Source organism: Bactrocera latifrons, unplaced genomic scaffold (assembly GCF_001853355.1).
Source record: "Bactrocera latifrons isolate USDA-ARS-PBARC rearing strain unplaced genomic scaffold, ASM185335v1 scaffold_27, whole genome shotgun sequence".
NCBI lineage: Eukaryota > Metazoa > Arthropoda > Insecta > Diptera > Tephritidae > Bactrocera > Bactrocera latifrons.
The window spans coordinates 1297730-1307271 of NW_017536296.1; positions in this window are offsets into that span (position 1 = coordinate 1297730).

Sequence of the window (9542 nt, forward strand, 5' to 3'; positions counted from 1 at the left end):
CCCAGATCATCGTATTGAAAATGTCTCCCAATGTTTATGATGTTTTCAGTTGTTAGCCTTGCACCATTCTTAGCAATCCTGCCCATTATTTCATTGCTCTCGATGCTTTGGTGGCCTGTCATTTATTAGAAGTGAAGTTGTTTAGTTCTGGCAACATTTTCCACTGTTACTTTGCTTCCTAAGGCACTTTTGGCCTTCTGGCATCACTGTCCACTGCTGCTTTGGTCTCTAAGACACTTTTGGTCGACATACGATACAGGGTTACTTCCTTCACTGCTGCTTGGCTGTCTACGGAAATTTGGATTCTGTAATTGCCTGCAGATGCATTAGAGGCCATCTGTGGCTTTCGTAATAGCTAAGACCTCAGCTTGTAATAGTGCAGTGGTCCGGCAGTGGTAAAAGACTGCCTTATGCCTAATTGTGGACAAGTATTTAGAGTGTTAGAGTAAACTTATAAGTCTTTGTTTTTTTTTTCGTTGAGAAAGGATGTTATTTATCCATTCTGTACATATTATAAAGTAATATTTGAAAGTACGTACATCTCACTTAGGTATTGCTGAATCATCAGAACCTCTAGAGTCTTTACAATATGGGAGTACATCTCTTTTGTTAGATAATTAGATAATTTTCAGATAATTTATAAGAACATCAGTGCTATTAAGTATTCGAAACTAGGTTCGGAGTTTATTAAATTTTTATCGAAAAAATTAACGCTAATCCGTTCTCGTTATTTGCATAGCAATTTTTATTTAACTTTTTTATAACATTTTTTTTTTTATATTCTTAATTCTTATATTAATTGAAAACTTGCTCATCGAATGCGTCATATTTGCCCTCATACGCCAGTATATTGATTACATTTCACTTAAATGCCAATAAATCATTTGCCGGCGGAAAACCGATTGATTGATGTCTTGCTACCATTTGATGAGCCAAAAATCGTTCGTTCGCTTAGACCCAACACATGTGTTGTGTGTCCACTACCTGTCAATCAAGCATCAGAAGACCGAAAAGGCTCAAATCATAACGCAACGGTATACTCCATATGATGGACACACGGCTCGTGCTGCGCACGTACCACGCATTGAAGCGATGCGGCTGCGCGAACTTTATACTCTTATATGCCGACTGTCAACTCCTCTTGCAACTGCTGTGGCCTTGTTGCGCTTAGCTTACGGTCTTTCGCTGAGCAGCTTTAATCCTGTTTGACTTAGACTTGGGTCTCCTTAACGTTTACTGTATTGCGCGCATATGATTGTCCTACCTGCGCGTATGTAGTGCCTAATAATGTCGGCGTATTCATAACGCCATGATTGCCGCGATGATGAATTGCTGCTGTGCAATCAAAGTGTTTGCGGCGGCGGCGAGACAGAAAAGTACTTTTGCCACTTCAATGGTGGGGATGTAGAGTATGCTGTGCTGCATCACGCTTAATTACCGTCGTGTAGGCTACGCTCTAGCGCAGACTGTTGCGCTTTGGCGCGAAAGGCACTGTTTTGGTCCTTACGCAGCAATTAAAAACCTTTAACGGTTTTTGTTGTTGGTGTGAGGCAGGATGTTGTAGATTTTTGTGCTCACTTTGAAACAATAGTTTGATATTGAAAACAATTTAATGCTAAATTTTAATTTTGTGTATGTTATTTAATTGACCTCCTCTCCTTTAGTTACCCGCTTTAGCTAATTTCAAATTATAGAAACTCTTTATGGCCTCTCTTCCCTTTTGCAACATAAGTTTGTCGATTTTTTTTTGGCTTCAATGATATCCAAATTAGCGTTGTGCCTGCGTCCGCCTTAGTTTAAATTTCGCTTTCGAGTAAGAAGTAAGCAAAAGCCCGTAGGCCTCCCTGGCTGCCTCGTGGTTTTAGCCTGTTTAATTCGTTTGTTATTGTAGTTGTATGCTTCAATTTAATTTCTTCTTTGTTGCCTTAAACAGTTCGTCATACATAGTGTGTGTTTAATTGTTGCCTGGGGGCGTTTCAAATGGCTCACCGCCGTAAAAGTAGTGTGCGCAAGTCCTCCCTAAAAGTGTGTTAAAAACGTTAGCATGTTTTTCTTGTTTTTATTTTCAAGTTGCATTTGTTTAGACGCCGACAGCTACTATTTCCAGAGAATTTTTAGCGCTGCACCGAATAACGGTTCAATACGAAATACAAGGACTACTAATTAGAGGTTTTAGTTTCGGCGGAGCTAAGGCAAAAAGTTGAGAGCATTGATTTACTACTGTTCTAAAAAGGCGATAGTCTTCCGATGCAGCACAATTTTAATCTTCAAAGACAAACTTAGGTAGTATATTTCTCACCAATTATTAAAGTTATTTTTCTGCAATATATTAGAAAAGCATCAAGTGAATGGCGATTTGAAGAAGCTTGGGGCTCACAAAGCTCTGTTGGCATAGAAACAGTCTTCCTATAGGTGACTGTGAACATAACGAATTCTGTATCGATTCTGCGTGTCTCTTCTATTATTTGGCTATTATCACGTAAGCGGTGTCTACTCCATTAAAGAAAAAAACACTGACATTATCTTAAATGCAATCATTTGACAGTTTTGGATCTCAATATTTGGAATCAGGTAAGCAGATATTCATTGTTAGATTTTGCTTGATTGCCCAGCATGAATTTTAGATGTCTCATTAACTGGATGCTAAGTCCTTTTTGCTAAGGTTATAAACCTATTGGATGATAGTCAGCCCTTGCTCCCACCATTTGCTCGATAATTGTGGAAGTAACCATTATTTAAATCAGCAGACTTCTGATCAGTTAGTTAGAGCTCCGCCACATGCTATTTTTTCACAAATATCGATGTTTTTCTATATACAATTATGTGGATTATAAGTTCTCATTTCCAATTTCTGTGTCGCCTGTATTTTCGCTCTTCCTATGCGATAGCTGTGGTAAAGCTACTTCTTACCTAAATATATTTGATGTGAGTCAAAAAGATTTAATGTTACCCTCTCCCCAACAAGAATTAGTTATCACGACGCTCGCCGACGGGTTATGAAAGAATAGGATATTTTGACTTTGTTTCTTCGAGTATCTCGCACCTCTTTTTCGATGGTTGTTGCACTATTTCCCAATCTATAAGCCATAAACATTTTTTCATTTTTGAATCTAGTGAAAACATTGTTTCAGGGTACTGAGTTTAAGCAATGGGAGATTTTGTCAAATATCAAATTAAAAGTTAGCAGGCATCAAGCTTTAATTTCTCTAAGAGCAACTAAACCCCACATATAATGGGCAACCGGTTCATTATCTATATAAAGTAAAGTGATTGGGTTGGGAGAAATTAACTTTTTGTTCTTGAAATAACTCTGTAAGCTTAGGTCGTTATGCCTAAAAAATAATTAGTTTTCTAAAAACAAAAATGTATTGAAAAATTAATACATAAAAATAAAAACAAGTAAAGGAAAACTAAGTTCGGGTATAACCGAACATTTCATAATCTTGCAACATGTAAGAGTTAATGGCAGGGAAATACCTTCACGTAGATAAGGCTTGTTAATTATATGGGGGTCTAGCGCGAGCTTTCACCCGATTTTTTTCATTCTAAGCACAAAGGTATAAGAAAAACACGCTCTCTCAAGTATTTCTCGACGTATGTATATACTAACCTTTTGTATGTCGTTTGCTGCACTTTTAGCTATCTGAGCCGCTTTCCGGACCGCAAAGACTTTCTCCTGAAATATACTTCAATATTCCGGATTCGTCTGTGTAGATGTTGTAGCTTCTACTTGTGAGTTCCTTACTCCTGCGCTATTACTAATTTCTTTCAATTAGTTATATGGGCGCTAAGGAAAGCATTGACCCGATTCAGTCCATTTGTAAAACGCAGACATACTACTATCAAGAAAGGTTTCTCTTTGAATTTCAATTATACATGAATTCAATCATAATCACTGGGTTTACTGGGTGTACCTAGGAAATTGAACAGTACGATTTGGCAATTTTTAGTGATAAGGTGGCACACCGCAAAGGCACTGATAAATTAATTTATTCTTGATTTGTATACTTGAAAGTGAAACTTAAATTGTGTTATATTTGAATTAGGCATGGCTGTAGTTCGATTTCGTCCATTTTCATGCCGTGACATAAAAATATGAGAAGAATGCGACGTTTTAGCTTTAGCCCCTTAGAAGATATGTACGTTAAACTTATACTTTTCGTTTTCAAAAGTTTTTGCCAACAGTTGCCCCTTGCTACTCCCCTTTGCCAAATTACATTTCTTTACCATAATTCGGTGGTTAGTTAGGGCACTTTGTTAGTTTTCGGTTAATGATGTTGTGCCAAGTTTGTGTAAGAATTGATTCAAAAAATCAAAATGATACATTAAAAAATAATTATTTACACGCTACTAACGAAAAACAATTTTTTAGTTGCCATTTGATTTAAAAAAAAATTTACAAAAAGTAGTTTAAAATTGGTATTAAAATGTGTGCAAAGTTGTAGAATTGGTATTTAAGTAAAAAATGTAAAGGACATGCCAGACTTATTGAACTAATTAATTAATATTTTTTTTTTTAATTTTTTAAGCTTCAAATTAGTGATGTTATCATATTAAAAAAATTAATTCTAAAAATTTCTAATAACACAGCGTTGCAATTAAAGTGGTTTTCTTATTCTTGAGTTAAAGACTTAAAATTCGAGCACAACTAACATGTACAGATCACTACATATTTCCATCAGTAACTAATTTTATAGTCACCGCTTACTACCTCGTTTAGATTATACATAATTAAATGTCGGTCGCGTGTCTTTCTCAAAACAACTAATTATCACCAATAATTTTTAAAAACTCTGAAATTAAAAAAAAAAAAAAAAAAAAAAAAAAAAAAAAAAAAAAAAAAAAAAAAAAAAAAAAAAAAAAAAAAAAAAACAAACAGAAGTCGAAGGCTTAAAATTATTAACAAAATATCAAAAATATATTCAAAAATTTATAGACCAACAAACGAACGCTGCCCAAACTATTACAGAGACTACAAATTAGGTACAAGATGCTAATTGTAGACCTGCAATCAACACTTACTAAATTATACACTCGTTTATTTATGGAATTTGCGTAAAGAAAATTAAAACTTTTAACACTTTGGGGATTCGCAAAGAATAAGCGAGTTATTAGCGAATTCGTGGCAATCAAAATCATTATAATTTGACTTTCACCGCCAGACTAAAACCGACATATTGTAAATATAGACTAGTGTGAACCCATAATTTGTAGGAAAAGTTGTTGGGAGGTCGAAATAAAAGAACGAAAACGCTTGGACTACTGTTAAATATACGTATATATATATCAATGGAAAATTTTCAAGCATAAATTCATGTCTAGTTTCACAAATAAATTCATTAATGAATTTCCGCAGAAGACCGAATTTTCGTTTTAGGCTAAAAACAATTTATCAATGAGCAGGAAGGCAAAAAAAGTGGCGCTTTTGGAAACTTAAGTCATTGCCGTTTCTATCTACGTATGTCTGATTTTTAACGCACAGCGTTTGATGGTGCGGTCATTGACGTCATTGGACGAGCATTGCCCGAGGAACTCTCGAAGTTGCCAACCGTTTGGGGAGGGCTGCAAATAATTGCAAAAACGTTTTCTGAACACACATTGAAATTTTCAATGAACTTTAGCTCAAGCAACTAAAACTTACCACAGCAAAAATTTATTTTGACAGTTTTTTTCTGTTTGGTATTCATACTTTTTCTCAGTTACTCATAGTACGTTTCTTTCGCGCGTTCATTTGACAAATGAATGGTCGCTCAACTGCAAAACATCAATTAATAGCGCTAATAGCAATCATAATAATATGTTAATATCAAGCACTTCGAGCGTTATATATACAAATATATGTATATGTTAATACAGGGGAGTCCATATAAAGAGTTTTCCCTGAGAATTCAAGAAATAATTTTGACTATATATATTATTGGTTTGTTTGGCGCTGGAGAATGCGACTCGCCAGTGGAAGTTACAACATCTATGTACGCAGATGGATGAAAAATTTTATTACTCGCAGTTAGATCTTAGGCGACCCTTAATGCTTCCGAAATATTGAAGGATCTTCCAGGCGGAAGYCTTTGCGGTCAGGAAAGTGGCAAAGATAGCTAAACCTGCAGTGGTAATAATCTCACATCGCATTACATAGCAACGGAAGTACCCACAAATTGTAACTAAAACGCAAACTATTTAATTATAATTATTATTTATTTTGTCACCTTCAAAGTGATTACTATCAGATTTAWTACACTTATTCCAACGATTTTTTCAAAAAAAAAATTTTTCTCGAAAGATTCTTCATACTTCCTTCAGTGAATTTTGTTTTATCTCTGGGACCGACTGAAAACTGGTTCCACGGATCAGAAATTTCAGTTTAGAGGTTAAGAAAAAATCACACGGATTTTCCCACACTATGTATATGTTTTCCCGTAGTTCCTAGTTGAAACATAGTGCCTCCAAACTCCTCAATACGTCCAAATAAAACTTCGTATTGACCGTCTGTCCCTCAGGKTTTTTTGGTTGCAGCTCGATTTCCCCTCCATTGCGATGAATGTTGACTTGTTTACATGTAAAACTCATAWACCCATGTCACATCGCCAGTTATATTACTCTTCATGATTGTGGGACAAGAATTAGCACGATCAAGCATGTCCAAAGAGACCTGTTTGCGATATTATTTTTAAAAAGAAAAAATTAACTTCATCGGAAAGAGTCGAGCAAGAACGCGTTTCACAACCCAAAATATTCATCAAAATCATTTGAACGAATTCGCGAGAGATGTCGAGCTCTCTTGCCATTTCTGTTACACTTGCCTGACGATTTTCAAGAGCCATATCTTTCACTTTTTTAATAATTTCATCAGTTGCAGAGGTCGAAGATCGTCCAGAACAAGGCATGTCTTCACCGATCTCCCGACCATCTTTGAAGACTTTTTACCACGAAGGAATTATTCGTAATGATACCGCACTTTAAATTTTGTTAAAAACTTTTTCCAAAAGAGCCATCCGTTACAAAATCCCCGAGGAAAAATAATCATGTTTTTTAGTCAAACCATCTCAAAAGGACTGCAGGACAGTTGTTAGCCTAATGATAGGTTACATTACTGTCATCAGATGTCAGCCGGATTGGCATAAGTAACGTCGATACAAGTAGAAGTGTCGGGAAGTAGGCATGAGGGAAACGCTRGAACACCTCTTATTATTCTAATCTCAAGAGTTTCAAGTTTTCAAAAAAAAAAAAATATATATACATATACATATACTATGCAAACTATATATGTATCATTGTATATATGTACATATGTATATCTAGTATAAAARTATGACCAATACCTTCCAGCTTAAATCTATCACGCATATGGCCTTGTTTGCTTCTGGTATGKTTTCCATATATCTGCTTTCTGCGCTTAGCTTTGCCAGTTTTTTTTCCGTAGTAGCTTTGCCGGCTAACTGTGTTTTAGTAAAACCGAAAAGTCTTAATGAATTGCGTCTGCTGGCCAATTTTTCTTTATTTACCAGCTTATGCCAAGTCATCATTTTTGCCCCCGGGAAGTATTCATACATCCACTTCATACCACATATACATACATACTAGGTTGCACAGAGCGGAACTGTTTCAAGCCGCTGGACTCAAAAAAAAAAAAAAAAAAAAAAAAAAAAAAAAAAAAAAAAAAAAAAGAAAATAAAAATAAAGAAATGAAAAAATACTTATGATTAATTAATATTCCTGTATTTTGCACAAAGTTGGCGCGCAAATGACTGCCAAAATATAATACATACTAGTCTCTCGCCTGTTCGACTGTCGCACCTTTGACAGTTCATTAGCGCATTTTTCTTACTTACTTAAGCATTCTAAATTCTTTAGTCTAACTCCTTCTCCATTTTTTTTGCACACACATTTTTCGTATTTCTGAGTAAACGGTTAACCACTTGTTTTGAGTCTGCTATTAATTAATTATTGCTGGTAAAAGCAGACTGACTGTTAGTTTAACACAAAAACCAACGGTTAACATTGATACAATTCTCCAGTGATCSGTTTTTAGTGTGACTTCAGCGCTTGAATTGCAGCTGCAAGTCGTTGCTCTTTTGAGCGCATATTTGTTGAATTTGATAGCGGTTAGTTCGAAGGGTCCTCCATCTCTCATTGCGGATATTAGAAATTCCCTAACTCGAATCACCATAATCCAAAAAAACTTTGAGTTAGAGAGACTTCAAGTTATGGAAGTTCAACTGTATATATWAAGGAGTAATGACCATTTATTATATCAATATAGTATTGAAATTAGTATATTTTTTCTATTAAACGATAGCTTCAAAGCTTGCTTTTGTACTCTGTTACAACATATACGAAGCTTTTGCCTGGAAAATCTTAAAATATTAATCACTTAATTTTGGTATATTTGTAGATTGTGTCATTGACCTTAGTCTAGAACTTTCTTATCTAATGRTAATTTGTTTTTGGATTATTTCTAATAAATAAAGCCGATTTATAGTCGAATTAAACTAGTTTCATTCAAATCAATTTTCATAGAAAGTTTATAAGGAAGAACTATGACTATATTCACGTATTATGTATGTACAAGTTGTGTTCCAAAGTAAACAGGACTTTTTGGACTTGTGGTGCCATCTATATGTCGACTAAGGCGTTAGAATTTGCTGTTTTTATCGTTTGTCCAATTTTATGACATTTCATAGATTGTAATTGAAGTTATTGCGTTTTAAGTGTCAGAATGTTTGTGTTATCGGTACGAAAATGAGCTTCGAACAAAGAGCCAACATTAAATTTTGTTTTAAAATTGGTAAAACTTTTACCGAAACGTTTCAATTGATGAAACAAGTTTATGGCGATCATTGCCTCAAATCAAAAGAAAATCTTAATCAGCARGGATGCTGTTATAGTCCCTACCTCAGGGAAAATGAAAAAAAAAATAAAAATAAAAAATTTTTCAAAATGGCGACTGCCTGAAAATAAAAATCATCTTTTACGCATTTTTTTTTTGAAATTCCTGATTTTTTTTTTAAATATTAAAAACAAAAATTTTGACACAATGCTGGTAGGAACGATAAAGGATTATATAAAGATGGTTCACACTAAATTTCAAGTAAATCGGTTGTATAGAACTTGAGATAATGCCGGTACCGTGTGGGAAAAAGTAGTTTCGAGAAAAATGCGTTTAAAACAGTGAATCAAATTTCAGGCAGTCTAAGTCATTTATTAGTGCGCTAGGTACTGCGTCACTAAAGTAACTGTAGCTCTTAAAATAATTTTCATTTTTAAAAATCCTTTGGAGGATATGTTCTTAAGAGTCTAAACTTTAAATATATGTAAAAAAAAAATCGAATTTTACAAAATTCTAGAGTAGAATACCCCCTTAACCACTCCCCGTATTCACTTGATATCTCACCGTGCGACTTCTTAATTTTCGGAAAAAGGTATTTGCCCATAAAAGGAAARCACGTGCAGGACGTGCTCTATTCGGTCGAAAATTATACAATAATGAATGCTGGGTCTCAAGATGCGTGATAMTGTTGCGAATAGTACGCTCAGTGGGCTGA